This window comes from Phyllobates terribilis, unplaced genomic scaffold, assembly GCF_046119375.1.
Source record: "Phyllobates terribilis strain yellow unplaced genomic scaffold, ASM4611937v1 Scaffold_4__5_contigs__length_816908805, whole genome shotgun sequence".
Classification (NCBI taxonomy): domain Eukaryota; kingdom Metazoa; phylum Chordata; class Amphibia; order Anura; family Dendrobatidae; genus Phyllobates; species Phyllobates terribilis.
In genome coordinates, this window is record NW_027362764.1 from 332,928,392 (window position 1) to 332,948,405 (window position 20,014).

Sequence of the window (20,014 nt, forward strand, 5' to 3'; positions counted from 1 at the left end):
TTAAAAGACAGGGGCATTAACCCACTAAGCCAATGGAACATCGCAAGTGCTAAGTGATGTCAAGAAGGGCAGCGAACATTGAATCACTATTAGGTCAGTTCAAAAAGAAATCCATTGGTTTCACTATGTTATTCTTAATGCCAATCTTTGCAGCGCATCATGACGTATTGTTCTTGATGAACACGTAATACAGATTCTATATCTCACAATTGCACTATCTCAATCCCAAAATCAATGCAAATTTACATTGGCTCCATAGGAAGCTTATCAGTAAGTAAATGAAAAAGACTCTCCAAGGATTAGAAGTCATGAAATCCTTTTTACAAGACAGGTGCATTAACCCAGTAATCCACAGCAACATCACAGGTGCAAATTTATGTCAAGAAGGGCAGTGACCAATGAATCACTATTAGGTAAGTTCAAAAAGAAATCCATTGGTTTTACTATGCTATTCTTAATGCCAATCTAAACAGCTTGTAATGACATATTGTTCTTTATGAACACTTAGTACAGATTCCATCTCACAATTGCACTATCTCAATCCCAAAATCAATGCAAATTTCCATTGGCTCTATAGGAAACTTATTGGTAAGTAAATGAAGAAGAGCTCTCTGAGGACTAGAATTCATGAACTCCTGTTTAAAAGACAGGGGCATTAACCCACTAAGCCATTGGAACATCACAAGTGCAAAGTGATGTCAAGAAGGGCAGTGAACATTGAATCACTATTAGGTAAGTTCAAAAACAAATCCATTGGTTTCAATATGTTATTCTTAATGCCAATCTTTGCAGCGCATCATGACGTATTGTTCTTGATGAACACGTAATACAGATTCTATATCTCACAATTGCACTATCTCAAGCCCAAAATCAATGCAAATTTCCATTGGCTCTATAGGAAGCTTATTAGTAAGAAAATGAAAAAACTCTCTGAGAATTAGAACTCATGAACTCCTGTTTATAAGACAGGCGCAATAACCAAGTAAGCCACTGGAACATAACAAGTGCAAAAGGTTGTCAAGAAGGGCAATGACCAATGAATCACTATTAGGTAAGTTCAAAAAGAAATCTATTGGTTTCACTATGTTATTCTTAATGCCAATCTTTGCAGTGCATCATGACGTATTGTTCTTGATGAACACGTAATACAGATTCTATATCTCAAAATCAATGCAAATTTCCATTGCTCCATAGGAAGCTTATTAGTAAGTAAATGAAAAAGACTCTCCAAGGATTAGAACTCATGAAATCCTTCTTACAAGACAGGAGCATTAACCCAGTAAGCCACAGCAACATCACAGGTGCAAATTTATGTCAAAAAGGGCAGTGACCAATGAATCACTATTAGGTAAGTTCAAATAGAAATCCATTGGTTTTACTATGTTATTCTTAATGCCAATCTAAACAGCTTGTAATGACATATTGTTCTTTATGAACACTTAGTACAGATTCTATCTCACAATTGCACTATCTCAATCCCAAAATCAATGGAAATTTCCATTGGCTCTATAGGAAACTTATTCGTAAGTAAATGAAAAAGAGCTCTCTGAGGACTAGAACTCATGAACTCCTGTTTAAAAGATAGGGGCATTAACACACTAAGCCATTGGAACATCACAAGTGCAAAGTGATGTCAAGAAGGGCAGTGAACATTGAATCACCATTGGTAAGTTCAAAAAGAAATCCATTGGTTTCACTATGTTATTCTTAATGCCAATCTTTGCAGCGCATCATGACGTATTGTTCTTGATGAACACGTAATACAGATTCTATATCTCACAATTGCACTATCTCAAGCCCAAAATCAATGCAAATTTACATTGGCTCCATAGGAAGCTTATTAGTAAGTAAATGAAAAAGTCTCTCCAAGAATTAGAACTCATGAAATACTTTTTACAAGACAGGTGCATTAACTCAGTAAGCCACAGCAACATCACAGGTGCAAATTTATGTCAAGAAGGGCAGTGACCAATGAATCACTATTAGGTAAGTTCAAAAAGAAATCCATTGGTTTTACTATGCTATTCTTAATGCCAATCTAAACAGCTTGTAATGACATATTGTTCTTTATGAACACTTAGTACAGATTCTATCTCACAATTGCACTATCTCAATCCCAAAATCAATGGAAATTTCCATTGGCTCTATAGGAAACTTATTGGTAAGTAAATGAAAATGTGCTCTCTGAGGACTAGAACTCATGAGCTCCTGTTTAAAAGACAGGGGCATTAACCCACTAAGCCATTGGAACATCACAAATGCAAAGTGATGTCAAGAAGGGCAGTGAACATTGAATCACTTTTGGTAAGTTCAAAAAGAAATCCATTGGTTTCACTTTGTTATTCTTAATGCCAATCTTTGCAGCGCATCATGACATATAGTTCTTGATGAACACGTAATACAGATTCTATATCTCACAATTGCACTATCTCAAGCCCAAAATCAATGCAAATTTCCATTGGCTCTATAGGAAGCTTATTAGTAAGTAAATGAAAAAACTCTCTGAGAATTAGAACTCATGAACTCCTCTTTATAAGACAGGCGCAATAACCAAGTAAACCACTGGAACATCACAAGTGCAAAAGGTTGTCAAGAAGGGCAATGACCAATGAATCGCTTTTAGGTAAGTTCAAAAAGAAATCCATTGGTTCCACTATATTATTCTTAATGCCAATCTTTGCAGCGCATCATGACGTATTGTTCTTGATGAACACGTAATACAGATTCTATATCTCAAAATCAATGGAAATTTCCATTGCTCCATAGGAAGCTTATTAGTAAGTAAATGAAAAAGACTCTCCAAGGATTAGAACTCATGAAATCTTTTTTACAAGACAAATGCATTAACCCAGTAAGCCACAGAAACATCACAGGTGCAAATTTATGTCAAGAAGGGCAGTGACCAATGAATCACTATTAGGTAAGTTCAAAAAGAAATCCATTGGTTTTACTCTGCTATTCTTAATGCCATTCTAAACAGCTTGTGATGACATATTGTTCTTTATGAACACGTACTACAGATTCTATCTCACAATTGCACTATTTCAATCCCAAAATCAATGCAAATTTCTATTGGCTCTATAGGAAACTTATTGGTAAGTAAATGAAAAACAGCTCTCTGAGGACTAGAACTCATGAACTCCTGTTTAAAAGACAAGGGCATTAACCCACTAAGCCATTGGAACATCACAACTGCAAAGTGATGTCAAGAAGGGCAGTGAACATTGAATCACTATTGGTAAGTTCATAAAGAAATTCATTGGTTTCACTATGTTATTCTTAATGCCAATCTTTGCAGCGCATCATGACGTATTGTTCTTGATGAACACGTAATACAGATTCTATCTCACAATTGCACTATCTCAATCCCAAAATCAATGCAAATTTCCATTGGCTCTATAGGAAACTTATTGGTAAGTAAATGAAAAAGAGCTGTCTGAGGACTAGAATTCATGAACTCCTGTTTAAAAGACAGGGGCATTAACCCACTAAGCCATTGGAACATCACAAGTGCAAAGTGATGTCAAGAAGGGCAGTGAACATTGAATCACTATTAGGTAAGTTCAAAAACAAATCCATTGGTTTCAATATGTTATTCTTAATGCCAATCTTTGCAGCGCATCATGACGTATTGTTCTTGATGAACACGTAATACAGATTCTATATCTCACAATTGCACTATCTCAAGCCCAAAATCAATGCAAATTTCCATTGGCTCTATAGGAAGCTTATTAGTAAGAAAATGAAAAAACTCTCTGAGAATTAGAACTCATGAACTCCTGTTTATAAGACAGGCGCAATAACCAAGTAAGCCACTGGAACATAACAAGTGCAAAAGGTTGTCAAGAAGGGCAATGACCAATGAATCACTATTAGGTAAGTTCAAAAAGAAATCTATTGGTTTCACTATGTTATTCTTAATGCCAATCTTTGCAGTGCATCATGACGTATTGTTCTTGATGAACACGTAATACAGATTCTATATCTCAAAATCAATGCAAATTTCCATTGCTCCATAGGAAGCTTATTAGTAAGTAAATGAAAAAGACTCTCCAAGGATTAGAACTCATGAAATCCTTCTTACAAGACAGGAGCATTAACCCAGTAAGCCACAGCAACATCACAGGTGCAAATTTATGTCAAAAAGGGCAGTGACCAATGAATCACTATTAGGTAAGTTCAAATAGAAATCCATTGGTTTTACTATGTTATTCTTAATGCCAATCTAAACAGCTTGTAATGACATATTGTTCTTTATGAACACTTAGTACAGATTCTATCTCACAATTGCACTATCTCAATCCCAAAATCAATGGAAATTTCCATTGGCTCTATAGGAAACTTATTCGTAAGTAAATGAAAAAGAGCTCTCTGAGGACTAGAACTCATGAACTCCTGTTTAAAAGATAGGGGCATTAACACACTAAGCCATTGGAACATCACAAGTGCAAAGTGATGTCAAGAAGGGCAGTGAACATTGAATCACCATTGGTAAGTTCAAAAAGAAATCCATTGGTTTCACTATGTTATTCTTAATGCCAATCTTTGCAGCGCATCATGACGTATTGTTCTTGATGAACACGTAATACAGATTCTATATCTCACAATTGCACTATCTCAAGCCCAAAATCAATGCAAATTTACATTGGCTCCATAGGAAGCTTATTAGTAAGTAAATGAAAAAGTCTCTCCAAGAATTAGAACTCATGAAATACTTTTTACAAGACAGGTGCATTAACTCCTCAGTAAGCCACAGCAACATCACAGGTGCAAATTTATGTCAAAAAGGGCAGTGACCAATGAATCACTATTAGGTAAGTTCAAAAAGAAATCCATTGGTTTTACTATGCTATTCTTAATGCCAATCTAAACAGCTTGTAATGACATATTGTTCTTTATGAACACTTAGTACAGATTCTATCTCACAATTGCACTATCTCAATCCCAAAATCAATGGAAATTTCCATTGGCTCTATAGGAAACTTATTGGTAAGTAAATGAAAAAGAGCTCTCTGAGGACTAGAACTCATGAACTCCTGTTTAAATGATAGGGTCATTAACACACTAAGCCATTGGAACATCACAAGTGCAAAGTGATGTCAAGAAGGGCAGTGAACATTGAATCACCATTGGTAAGTTCAAAAAGAAATCCATTGGTTTCACTATGTTATTCTTAATGCAAATCTTTGCAACGCATCATGACGTATTGTTCTTGATGAACACGTAATACAGATTCTATATCTCACAATTGCACTATCTCAAGCCCAAAATCAATGCAAATTTTCATTGGCTCTATAGGAAGCTTATTAGTAAGTAAATGAAAAAGAGCTCTCTGAGGACTAGAATTCATGAACTCCTGTTTAAAAGACAGGGGCATTAACCCACTAAGCCATTGGAACATCACAAGTGCAAAGTGATGTCAAGAAGGCAGCGAACATTGAATCACTATTAGATAAGTTCAAAAAGAAATCCATTGGTTTCACTATGTTATTCTTAATGCCAATCTTTGCAGCGCATCATGACGTATTGTTCTTGATGAACACGTAATACAGATTCTATATCTCAAAATCAATGCAAATTTCCATTGCTCCATAGGAAGCTTATTAGTAAGTAAATAAAAAAGACTCTCCAAGGATTAGAACTCATGAAATCCTTTTTACAAGACAGGTGCATTAACCCAGTAAGCCACAGCAACATCACAGGTGCAAATTTATGTCAAGAAGGGCAGTGACCAATGAATCACTATTAGGTAAGTTCAAAAATAAATCCATTGGTTTTACTATGCTATTCTTAATGCCAATCTAAACAGCTTGTAATGACATATTGTTCTTTATGAACACTTAGTACAGATTCTATCTCACAATTGCACTATCTCAATCCCAAAATCAATGGAAATTTCCATTGGCTCTATAGGAAACTTATTGGTAAGTAAATGAAAATGTGCTCTCTGAGGACTAGAACTCATGAGCTCCTGTTTAAAAGACAGGGGCATTAACCCACTAAGCCATTGGAACATCACAAATGCAAAGTGATGTCAAGAAGGGCAGTGAACATTGAATCACTTTTGGTAAGTTCAAAAAGAAATCCATTGGTTTCACTATGTTATTCTTAATGCCAATCTTTGCAGCGCATCATGACATATAGTTCTTGATGAACACGTAATACAGATTCTATATCTCACAATTGCACTATCTCAAGCCCAAAATCAATGCAAATTTCCATTGGCTCTATAGGAAGCTTATTAGTAAGTAAATGAAAAAACTCTCTGAGAATTAGAACTCATGAACTCCTCTTTATAAGACAGGCGCAATAACCAAGTAAACCACTGGAACATCACAAGTGCAAAAGGTTGTCAAGAAGGGCAATGACCAATGAATCGCTTTTAGGTAAGTTCAAAAAGAAATCCATTGGTTCCACTATATTATTCTTAATGCCAATCTTTGCAGCGCATCATGACGTATTGTTCTTGATGAACACGTAATACAGATTCTATATCTCAAAATCAATGGAAATTTCCATTGCTCCATAGAAAGCTTATTAGTAAGTAAATGAAAAAGACTCTCCAAGGATTAGAACTCATGAAATCTTTTTTACAAGACAAATGCATTAACCCAGTAAGCCACAGAAACATCACAGGTGCAAATTTATGTCAAGAAGGGCAGTGACCAATGAATCACTATTAGGTAAGTTCAAAAATAAATCCATTGGTTTTACTCTGCTATTCTTAATGCCATTCTAAACAGCTTGTGATGACATATTGTTCTTTATGAACACGTACTACAGATTCTATCTCACAATTGCACTATTTCAATCCCAAAATCAATGCAAATTTCTATTGGCTCTATAGGAAACTTATTGGTAAGTAAATGAAAAACAGCTCTCTGAGGACTAGAACTCATGAACTCCTGTTTAAAAGACAAGGGCATTAACCCACTAAGCCATTGGAACATCACAACTGCAAAGTGATGTCAAGAAGGGCAGTGAACATTGAATCACTATTGGTAAGTTCATAAAGAAATTCATTGGTTTCACTATGTTATTCTTAATGCCAATCTTTGCAGCGCATCATGACGTATTGTTCTTGATGAACACGTAATACAGATTCTATCTCACAATTGCACTATCTCAATCCCAAAATCAATGCAAATTTCCATTGGCTCTATAGGAAACTTATTGGTAAGTAAATGAAAAAGAGCTCTCTGAGGACTAGAATTCATGAACTCCTGTTTGAAAGACAGGGGCATTAACCCACTAAGCCATTGGAACATCACAAGTGCAAAGTGATGTCAAGAAGGGCAGCGAACATTGAATCACTATTAGGTAAGTTCAAAAAGAAATCCATTGGTTTCACTATGTTATTCTTAATGCCAATCTTTGCAGCGCATCATGACGTATTGTTCTTGATGAACACGTAATACAGATTCTATATCTCACAATCGCAATATCTCAATCCAAAAATCAATGCAAATTTCCATTGGCTCTATAGGAAACTTATTGGTAAGTAAATGAAAAAGAGCTCTCTGAGGACTAGAATTCATGAACTCCTGTTTAAAAGACAGGGGCATTAACCCACTAAGCCATTGGAACATCACAAGTGTGAAGTGATGTCAAGAAGGGCAGCGAACATTGAATCACTATTAGATAAGTTCAAAAAGAAATCCATTGGTTTCACTATGTTATTCTTAATGCCAATCTTTGCAGCGCATCATGACGTATTGTTCTTGATGAACACGTAATACAGATTCTATATCTCACAATTGCACTATCTCAATCCCAAAATCAATGCAAATTTACATTGGCTCCATAGGAAGCTTATTAGTAAGTAAATGAAAAAGTCTCTCCAAGGATTAGAACTCATGAAATACTTTTTACAAGACAGGTGCATTAACCCAGTAAGCCACAGCAACATCACAGGTGCAAATTTATGTCAAGAAGGGCAGTGACCAATGAATCACTATTAGGTAAGTTCAAAAAGAAATCCATTGGTTTTACTATGCTATTCTTAATGCCAATCTAAGCAGCTTGTAATGACATATTGTTCTTTATGAACACTTAGTACAGATTCTATCTCACAATTGCACTATCTCAATCCCAAAATCAATGGAAATTTACATTGGCTCTATAGGAAACTTATTGGTAAGTAAATGAAAAAGAGCTCTCTGAGGACTAGAACTCTTGAACTCCTGTTTAAAAGATAGGGGCATTAACACACTAAGCCATTGGAACATCACAAGTGCAAAGTGATGTCAAGAAGGGCAGTGAACATTGAATCACCATTGGTAAGTTCAAAAAGAAATCCATTGGTTTCACTATGTTATTCTTAATGCAAATCTTTGCAACGCATCATGACGTATTGTTCTTGATGAACACGTAATACAGATTCTATATCTCACAATTGCACTTTCTCAAGCCCAAAATCAATGCAAATTTTCATTGGCTCTATAGGAAGCTTATTAGTAAGTAAATGAAAAAGAGCTCTCTGAGGACTAGAATTCATGAACTCCTGTTTAAAAGACAGGGGCATTAACCCACTAAGCCATTGGAACATCACAAGTGCAAAGTGATGTCAAGAAGGCAGCGAACATTGAATCACTATTAGATAAGTTCAAAAAGAAATCCATTGGTTTCACTATGTTATTCTTAATGCCAATCTTTGCAGCGCATCATGACGTATTGTTCTTGATGAACACGTAATACAGATTCTATATCTCAAAATCAATGCAAATTTCCATTGCTCCATAGGAAGCTTATTAGTAAGTAAATGAAAAAGACTCTCCAAGGATTAGAACTCATGAAATCCTTTTTACAAGACAGGTGCATTAACCCAGTAAGCCACAGCAACATCACAGGTGCAAATTTATGTCAAGAAGGGCAGTGACCAATGAATCACTATTAGGTAAGTTCAAAAATAAATCCATTGGTTTTACTATGCTATTCTTAATGCCAATCTAAACAGCTTGTAATGACATATTGTTCTTTATGAACACTTAGTACAGATTCTATCTCACAATTGCACTATCTCAATCCCAAAATCAATGGAAATTTCCATTGGCTCTATAGGAAACTTATTGGTAAGTAAATGAAAATATGCTCTCTGAGGACTAGAACTCATGAGCTCCTGTTTAAAAGACAGGGGCATTAACCCACTAAGCCATTGGAACATCACAAATGCAAAGTGATGTCAAGAAGGGCAGTGAACATTGAATCACTTTTGGTAAGTTCAAAAAGAAATCCATTGGTTTCACTATGTTATTCTTAATGCCAATCTTTGCAGCGCATCATGACATATTGTTCTTGATGAACACGTAATACAGATTCTATATCTCACAATTGCACTATCTCAAGCCCAAAATCAATGCAAATTTCCATTGGCTCTATAGGAAGCTTATTAGTAAGTAAATGAAAAAACTCTCTGAGAATTAGAACTCATGAACTCCTCTTTATAAGACAGGCGCAATAACCAAGTAAACCACTGGAACATCACAAGTGCAAAAGGTTGTCAAGAAGGGCAATGACCAATGAATCGCTTTTAGGTAAGTTCAAAAAGAAATCCATTGGTTCCACTATATTATTCTTAATGCCAATCTTTGCAGCGCATCATGACGTATTGTTCTTGATGAACACGTAATACAGATTCTATATCTCAAAATCAATGGAAATTTCCATTGCTCCATAGGAAGCTTATTAGTAAGTAAATGAAAAAGACTCTCCAAGGATTAGAACTCATGAAATCTTTTTTACAAGACAAATGCATTAACCCAGTAAGCCACAGAAACATCACAGGTGCAAATTTATGTCAAGAAGGGCAGTGACCAATGAATCACTATTAGGTAAGTTCAAAAAGAAATCCATTGGTTTTACTCTGCTATTCTTAATGCCATTCTAAACAGCTTGTGATGACATATTGTTCTTTATGAACACGTACTACAGATTCTATCTCACAATTGAACTATTTCAATCCCAAAATCAATGCAAATTTCTATTGGCTCTATAGGAAACTTATTGGTAAGTAAATGAAAAACAGCTCTCTGAGGACTAGAACTCATGAACTCCTGTTTAAAAGACAAGGGCATTAACCCACTAAGCCATTGGAACATCACAACTGCAAAGTGATGTCAAGAAGGGCAGTGAACATTGAATCACTATTGGTAAGTTCATAAAGAAATTCATTGGTTTCACTATGTTATTCTTAATGCCAATCTTTGCAGCGCATCATGACGTATTGTTCTTGATGAACACGTAATACAGATTCTATCTCACAATTGCACTATCTCAATCCCAAAATCAATGCAAATTTCCATTGGCTCTATAGGAAACTTATTGGTAAGTAAATGAAAAAGAGCTCTCTGAGGACTAGAATTCATGAACTCCTGTTTAAAAGACAGGGGCATTAACCCACTAAGCCATTGGAACATCACAAGTGCAAAGTGATGTCAAGAAGGGCAGCGAACATTGAATCACTATTAGGTAAGTTCAAAAAGAAATCCATTGGTTTCACTATGTTATTCTTAATGCCAATCTTTGCAGCGCATCATGACGTATTGTTCTTGATGAACACGTAATACAGATACTATATCTCACAATTGCACTATCTCAATCCCAAAATCAATGCAAATTTACATTGGCTCCATAGGAAGCTTATCAGTAAGTAAATGAAAAAGACTCTCCAAGGATTAGAGCTCATGAAATCCTTTTTACAAGACAGGTGCATTAACCCAGTAAGCCACAGCAACATCACAGGTGCAAATTTATGTCAAGAACGGCAGTGACCAATGAATCACTATTAGGTAAGTTCAAAAAGAAATCCATTGGTTTTACTATGCTATTCTTAATGCCAATCTAAACAGCTTGTAATGACATATTGTTCTTTATGAACACTTAGTACAGATTCTATCTCACAATTGCACTATCTCAATCCCAAAATCAATGGAAATTTCCATTGGCTCTATAGGAAACTTATTGGTAAGTAAATGAAAAAGAGCTCTCTGAGGACTAGAACTCATGAACTCCTGTTTAATAGACAGGGGCATTAACCCACTAAGCCATTGGAACAACACAAGTGCAAAGTGATGTCAAGAAGGGCAGTGAACATTGAATCACTATTGGTAAGTTCAAAAAGAAATCCATTGGTTTCACTATGTTATTCTTAATGCCAATCTTTGCAGCGCATCATGACGTATTGTTCTTGATGAACACGTAATACAGATTCTATATCTCACAATCGCAATATCTCAATCCAAAAATCAATGCAAATTTCCATTGGCTCTATAGGAAACTTATTGGTAAGTAAATGAAAAAGAGCTCTCTGAGGACTAGAATTCATGAACTCCTGTTTAAAAGACAGGGGCATTAACCCACTAAGCCATTGGAACATCACAAGTGCAAAGTGATGTCAAGAAGGGCAGCGAACATTGAATCACTATTAGGTAAGTTCAAAAAGAAATCCATTGGTTTCACTATGTTATTCTTAATGCCAATCTTTGCAGCGCATCATGACGTATTGTTCTTGATGAACACGTAATACAGATACTATATCTCACAATTGCACTATCTCAATCCCAAAATCAATGCAAATTTACATTGGCTCCATAGGAAGCTTATCAGTAAGTAAATGAAAAAGACTCTCCAAGGATTAGAACTCATGAAATCCTTTTTACAAGACAGGTGCATTAACCCAGTAAGCCACAGCAACATCACAGGTGCAAATTTATGTCAAGAACGGCAGTGACCAATGAATCACTATTAGGTAAGTTCAAAAAGAAATCCATTGGTTTTACTATGCTATTCTTAATGCCAATCTAAACAGCTTGTAATGACATATTGTTCTTTATGAACACTTAGTACAGATTCTATCTCACAATTGCACTATCTCAATCCCAAAATCAATGGAAATTTCCATTGGCTCTATAGGAAACTTATTGGTAAGTAAATGAAAAAGAGCTCTCTGAGGACTAGAACTCATGAACTCCTGTTTAATAGACAGGGGCATTAACCCACTAAGCCATTGGAACATCACAAGTGTGAAGTGATGTCAAGAAGGGCAGCGAACATTGAATCACTATTAGATAAGTTCAAAAAGAAATCCATTGGTTTCACTATGTTATTCTTAATGCCAATCTTTGCAGCGCATCATGACGTATTGTTCTTGATGAACACGTAATACAGATTCTATATCTCACAATTGCACTATCTCAATCCCAAAATCAATGCAAATTTACATTGGCTCCATAGGAAGCTTATTAGTAAGTAAATGAAAAAGTCTCTCCAAGGATTAGAACTCATGAAATACTTTTTACAAGACAGGTGCATTAACCCAGTAAGCCACAGCAACATCACAGGTGCAAATTTATGTCAAGAAGGGCAGTGACCAATGAATCACTATTAGGTAAGTTCAAAAAGAAATCCATTGGTTTTACTATGCTATTCTTAATACCAATCTAAGCAGCTTGTAATGACATATTGTTCTTTATGAACACTTAGTACAGATTCTATCTCACAATTGCACTATCTCAATCCCAAAATCAATGGAAATTTACATTGGCTCTATAGGAAACTTATTGGTAAGTAAATGAAAAAGAGCTCTCTGAGGACTAGAACTCTTGAACTCCTGTTTAAAAGATAGGGGCATTAACACACTAAGCCATTGGAACATCACAAGTGCAAAGTTATGTCAAGAAGGGCAGTGAACATTGAATCACTATTGGTAAGTTCAAAAAGAAATCCATTGGTTTCACTATGTTATTCTTAATGCAAATCTTTGCAGCGCATCATGACGTATTGTTCTTGATGAACACGTAATACAGATTCTATATCTCACAATTGCACTATCTCAAGCCCAAAATCAATGCAAATTTTCATTGGCTCTATAGGAAGCTTATTAGTAAGTAAATGAAAAAACTCTCTGAGAATTAGAACTCATAAACTCCTGTTTATAAGACAGGCACAATAACCAAGTAAGCCACTGGAACATCACAAGTGCAAAAGGTTGTCAAGAAGGGCAATGACCAATGAATCACTATTAGGTAAGTTCAAAAAGAAATCCATTTGTTTCACTATGTTATTCTTAATGCCAATCTTTGCAGCGCATCATGACGTATTGTTCTTGATGAACACGTAATACAGATTCTATATCTCAAAATCAATGCAAATTTCCATTGCTCCATAGGAAGCTTATTAGTAAGTAAATGAAAAAGACTCTCCAAGGATTAGAACTCATGAGATCCTTTTTACAAGACAGGAGCATTAACCCAGTAAGCCACAGCAACATCACAGGTGCAAATTTATGTCAAGAAGGGCAGTGACCAATGAATCACTATTAGGTAAGTTCAAAAAGAAATCCATTGGTTTTACTATGCTATTCTTAATGCCAATCTAAACAGCTTGTAATGACATATTGTTCTTTATGAACACTTAGTACAGATTCTATCTCACAATTGCAATATCTCAATCCCAAAATCAATGGAAATTTACATTGGCTCTATAGGAAACTTATTGGTAAGTAAATGAAAAAGAGCTCTCTGAGGACTAGAACTCTTGAACTCCTGTTTAAAAGATAGGGGCATTAACACACTAAGCCATTGGAACATCACAAGTGCAAAGTTATGTCAAGAAGGGCAGTGAACATTGAATCACTATTGGTAAGTTCAAAAAGAAATCCATTGGTTTCACTATGTTATTCTTAATGCAAATCTTTGCAGCGCATCATGACGTATTGTTCTTGATGAACACGTAATACAGATTCTATATCTCACAATTGCACTATCTCAAGCCCAAAATCAATGCAAATTTTCATTGGCTCTATAGGAAGCTTATTAGTAAGTAAATGAAAAAACTCTCTGAGAATTAGAACTCATAAACTCCTGTTTATAAGACAGGCACAATAACCAAGTAAGCCACTGGAACATCACAAGTGCAAAAGGTTGTCAAGAAGGGCAATGACCAATGAATCACTATTAGGTAAGTTCAAAAAGAAATCCATTTGTTTCACTATGTTATTCTTAATGCCAATCTTTGCAGCGCATCATGACGTATTGTTCTTGATGAACACGTAATACAGATTCTATATCTCAAAATCAATGCAAATTTCCATTGCTCCATAGGAAGCTTATTAGTAAGTAAATGAAAAAGACTCTCCAAGGATTAGAACTCATGAGATCCTTTTTACAAGACAGGAGCATTAACCCAGTAAGCCACAGCAACATCACAGGTGCAAATTTATGTCAAGAAGGGCAGTGACCAATGAATCACTATTAGGTAAGTTCAAATAGAAATCCATTGGTTTTACTATGTTATTCTTAATGCCAATCTAAACAGCTTGTAATGACATATTGTTCTTTATGAACACTTAGTACAGATTCTATCTCACAATTGCAATATCTCAATCCAAAAATCAATGCAAATTTCCATTGGCTCTATAGGAAACTTATTGGTAAGTAAATGAAAAAGAGCTCTCTGAGGACTAGAATTCATGAACTCCTGTTTAAAAGACAGGGGCATTAACCCACTAAGCCATTGGAACATCACAAGTGCAAAGTGATGTCAAGAAGGCAGCGAACATTGAATCACTATTAGATAAGTTCAAAAAGAAATCCATTGGTTTCACTATGTTATTCTTAATGCCAATCTTTGCAGCGCATCATGACGTATTGTTCTTGATGAACACGTAATACAGATTCTATATCTCAAAATCAATGCAAATTTCCATTGCTCCATAGGAAGCTTATTAGTAAGTAAATGAAAAAGAGTCTCCAAGGATTAGAACTCATGAAATACTTTTTACAAGACAGGAGAATTAACCCAGTAAGCCACAGCAACATCACAGGTGCAAATTTATGTCAAGAAGGGCAGTGACCAATGAATCACTATTAGGTAAGTTCAAATAGAAATCCATTGGTTTTACTATGTTATTCTTAATGCCAATCTAAACAGCTTGTAATGACATATTGTTCTTTATGAACACTTAGTACAGATTCTATCTCACAATTGCACTATCTCAATCCCAAAATCAATGGAAATTTCCATTGGCTCTATAGGAAACTTATTGGTAAGTAAATGAAAATGTGCTCTCTGAGGACTAGAACTCATGAGCTCCTGTTTAAAAGACAGGGGCATTAACCCACTAAGCCATTGGAACATCACAAATGCAAAGTGATGTCAAGAAGGGCAGTGAACATTGAATCACTTTTGGTAAGTTCAAAAAGAAATCCATTGGTTTCACTATGTTATTCTTAATGCCAATCTTTGCAGCGCATCATGACATATTGTTCTTGATGAACACGTAATACAGATTCTATATCTCACAATTGCACTATCTCAAGCCCAAAATCAATGCAAATTTCCATTGGCTCTATAGGAAGCTTATTAGTAAGTAAATGAAAAAACTCTCTGAGAATTAGAACTCATGAACTCCTCTTTATAAGACAGGCGCAATAACCAAGTAAACCACTGGAACATCACAAGTGCAAAAGGTTGTCAAGAAGGGCAATGACCAATGAATCGCTTTTAGGTAAGTTCAAAAAGAAATCCATTGGTTCCACTATATTATTCTTAATGCCAATCTTTGCAGCGCATCATGACGTATTGTTCTTGATGAACACGTAATACAGATTCTATATCTCAAAATCAATGGAAATTTCCATTGCTCCATAGGAAGCTTGTTAGTAAGTAAATGAAAAAGACTCTCCAAGGATTAGAACTCATGAAATCTTTTTTACAAGACAAATGCATTAACCCAGTAAGCCACAGAAACATCACAGGTGCAAATTTATGTCAAGAAGGGCAGTGACCAATGAATCACTATTAGGTAAGTTCAAAAAGAAATCCATTGGTTTTACTCTGCTATTCTTAATGCCATTCTAAACAGCTTGTGATGACATATTGTTCTTTATGAACACGTACTACAGATTCTATCTCACAATTGCACTATTTCAATCCCAAAATCAATGCAAATTTCTATTGGCTCTATAGGAAACTTATTGGTATGTAAATGAAAAACAGCTCTCTGAGGACTAGAACTCATGAACTCCTGTTTAAAAGACAAGGGCATTAACCCACTAAGCCATTGGAACATCACAACTGCAAAGTGATGTCACGAAGGGCAGTGAACATTGAATCACTATTGGTAAGTTCATAAAGAAATTCATTGGTTTCACTATGTTATTCTTAATGCCAATCTTTGCAGCGCATCATGACGTATTGTTCTTGATGAACACGTAATACAGATTCTATCTCACAATTGCACTATCTCAATCCCAAAATCAATGCAAATTTCCATTGGCTCTATAGGAAACTTATTGGTAAGTAAATGAAAAAGAGCTCTCTGAGGACTAGAATTCATGAACTCCTGTTTAAAAGACAGGGGCATTAACCCACTAAGCCATTGGAACATCACAAGTGCAAAGTGATGTCAAGAAGGGCAGCGAACATTGAATCACTATTAGGTAAGTTCAAAAAGAAATCCATTGGTTTCACTATGTTATTCTTAATGCCAATCTTTGCAGCGCATCATGACGTATTGTTCTTGATGAACACGTAATACAGATACTATATCTCACAATTGCACTATCTCAATCCCAAAATCAATGCAAATTTACATTGGCTCCATAGGAAGCTTATCAGTAAGTAAATGAAAAAGACTCTCCAAGGATTAGAACTCATGAAATCCTTTTTACAAGACAGGTGCATTAACCCAGTAAGCCACAGCAACATCACAGGTGCAAATTTATGTCAAGAAGGGCAGTGACCAATGAATCACTATTAGGTAAGTTCAAAAAGAAATCCATTGGTTTTACTATGCTATTCTTAATGCCAATCTAAACAGCTTGTAATGACATATTGTTCTTTATGAACACTTAGTACAGATTCTATCTCACAATTGCACTATCTCAATCCCAAAATCAATGGAAATTTCCATTGGCTCTATAGGAAACTTATTGGTAAGTAAATGAAAAAGAGCTCTCTGAGGACTAGAACTCATGAACTCCTGTTTAATAGACAGGGGCATTAACCCACTAAGCCATTGGAACAACACAAGTGCAAAGTGATGTCAAGAAGGGCAGTGAACATTGAATCACTATTGGTAAGTTCAAAAAGAAATCCATTGGTTTCACTATGTTATTCTTAATACCAATCTTTGCAGCGCATCATGACGTATTGTTCTTGATGAACACGTAATACAGATTCTATATCTCACAATCGCAATATCTCAATCCAAAAATCAATGCAAATTTCCATTGGCTCTATAGGAAACTTATTGGTAAGTAAATGAAAAAGAGCTCTCTGAGGACTAGAATTCATGAACTCCTGTTTAAAAGACAGGGGCATTAACCCACTAAGCCATTGGAACATCACAAGTGTGAAGTGATGTCAAGAAGGGCAGCGAACATTGAATCACTATTAGATAAGTTCAAAAAGAAATCCATTGGTTTCACTATGTTATTCTTAATGCCAATCTTTGCAGCGCATCATGACGTATTGTTCTTGATGAACACGTAATACAGATTCTATATCTCACAATTGCACTATCTCAATCCCAAAATCAATGCAAATTTACATTGGCTCCATAGGAAGCTTATTAGTAAGTAAATGAAAAAGTCTCTCCAAGGATTAGAACTCATGAAATACTTTTTACAAGACAGGTGCATTAACCCAGTAAGCCACAGCAACATCACAGGTGCAAATTTATGTCAAGAAGGGCAGTGACCAATGAATCACTATTAGGTAAGTTCAAAAAGAAATCCATTGGTTTTACTATGCTATTCTTAATGCCAATCTAAGCAGCTTGTAATGACATATTGTTCTTTATGAACACTTAGTACAGATTCTATCTCACAATTGCACTATCTCAATCCCAAAATCAATGGAAATTTACATTGGCTCTATAGGAAACTTATTGGTAAGTAAATGAAAAAGAGCTCTCTGAGGACTAGAACTCTTGAACTCCTGTTTAAAAGATAGGGGCATTAACACACTAAGCCATTGGAACATCACAAGTGCAAAGTTATGTCAAGAAGGGCAGTGAACATTGAATCACTATTGGTAAGTTCAAAAAGAAATCCATTGGTTTCACTATGTTATTCTTAATGCAAATCTTTGCAGCGCATCATGACGTATTGTTCTTGATGAACACGTAATACAGATTCTATATCTCACAATTGCACTATCTCAAGCCCAAAATCAATGCAAATTTTCATTGGCTCTATAGGAAGCTTATTAGTAAGTAAATGAAAAAACTCTCTGAGAATTAGAACTCATAAACTCCTGTTTATAAGACAGGCACAATAACCAAGTAAGCCACTGGAACATCACAAGTGCAAAAGGTTGTCAAGAAGGGCAATGACCAATGAATCACTATTAGGTAAGTTCAAAAAGAAATCCATTTGTTTCACTATGTTATTCTTAATGCCAATCTTTGCAGCGCATCATGACGTATTGTTCTTGATGAACACGTAATACAGATTCTATATCTCAAAATCAATGCAAATTTCCATTGCTCCATAGGAAGCTTATTAGTAAGTAAATGAAAAAGACTCTCCAAGGATTAGAACTCATGAAATACTTTTTACAAGACAGGAGAATTAACCCAGTAAGCCACAGCAACATCACAGGTGCAAATTTATGTCAAGAAGGGCAGTGACCAATGAATCACTATTAGGTAAGTTCAAATAGAAATCCATTGGTTTTACTATGTTATTCTTAATGCCAATCTAAACAGCTTGTAATGACATATTGTTCTTTATGAACACTTAGTACAGATTCTATCTCACAATTGCAATATCTCAATCCAAAAATCAATGCAAATTTCCATTGGCTCTATAGGAAACTTATTGGTAAGTAAATGAAAAAGAGCTCTCTGAGGACTAGAGTTCATGAACTCCTGTTTAAAAGACAGGGGCATTAACCCACTAAGCCATTGGAACATCACAAATGCAAAGTGATGTCAAGAAGGGCAGTGAACATTGAATCACTATTGGTAAGTTCAAAAAGAAATCCATTGGTTTCACTATGTTATTCTTAATGCCAATCTTTGCAGCGCATCATGACGTATTGTTCTTGATGAACACGTAATACAGATTCTATATCTCACAATTGCACTATCTCAAGCCCAAAATCAATGCAAATTTCCATTGGCTCTATAGGAAGCTTATTAGTAAGAAAATGAAAAAACTCTCTGAGAATTAGAACTCATGAACTCCTGTTTATAAGACAGGCGCAATAACCAAGTAAGCCACTGGAACATAACAAGTGCAAAAGGTTGTCAAGAAGGGCAATGACCAATGAATCACTATTAGGTAAGTTCAAAAAGAAATCTATTGGTTTCACTATGTTATTCTTAATGCCAATCTTTGCAGCGCATCATGACGTATTGTTCTTGATGAACACGTAATACAGATTCTATATCTCAAAATCAATGCAAATTTCCATTGCTCCATAGGAAGCTTATTAGTAAGTAAATGAAAAAGACTCTCCAAGGATTAGAACTCATGAAATCCTTCTTACAAGACAGGAGCATTAACCCAGTAAGCCACAGCAACATCACAGGTGCAAATTTATGTCAAAAAGGGCAGTGACCAATGAATCACTATTAGGTAAGTTCAAATAGAAATCCATTGGTTTTACTATGTTATTCTTAATGCCAATCTAAACAGCTTGTAATGACATATTGTTCTTTATGAACACTTAGTACAGATTCTATCTCACAATCGCAATATCTCAATCCAAAAATCAATGCAAATTTCCATTGGCTCTATAGGAAACTTATTGGTAAGTAAATGAAAAAGAGCTCTCTGAGGACTAGAATTCATGAACTCCTGTTTAAAAGACAGGGGCATTAACCCACTAAGCCATTGGAACATCACAAGTGTGAAGTGATGTCAAGAAGGGCAGCGAACATTGAATCACTATTAGATAAGTTCAAAAAGAAATCCATTGGTTTCACTATGTTATTCTTAATGCCAATCTTTGCAGCGCATCATGACGTATTGTTCTTGATGAACACGTAATACAGATTCTATAT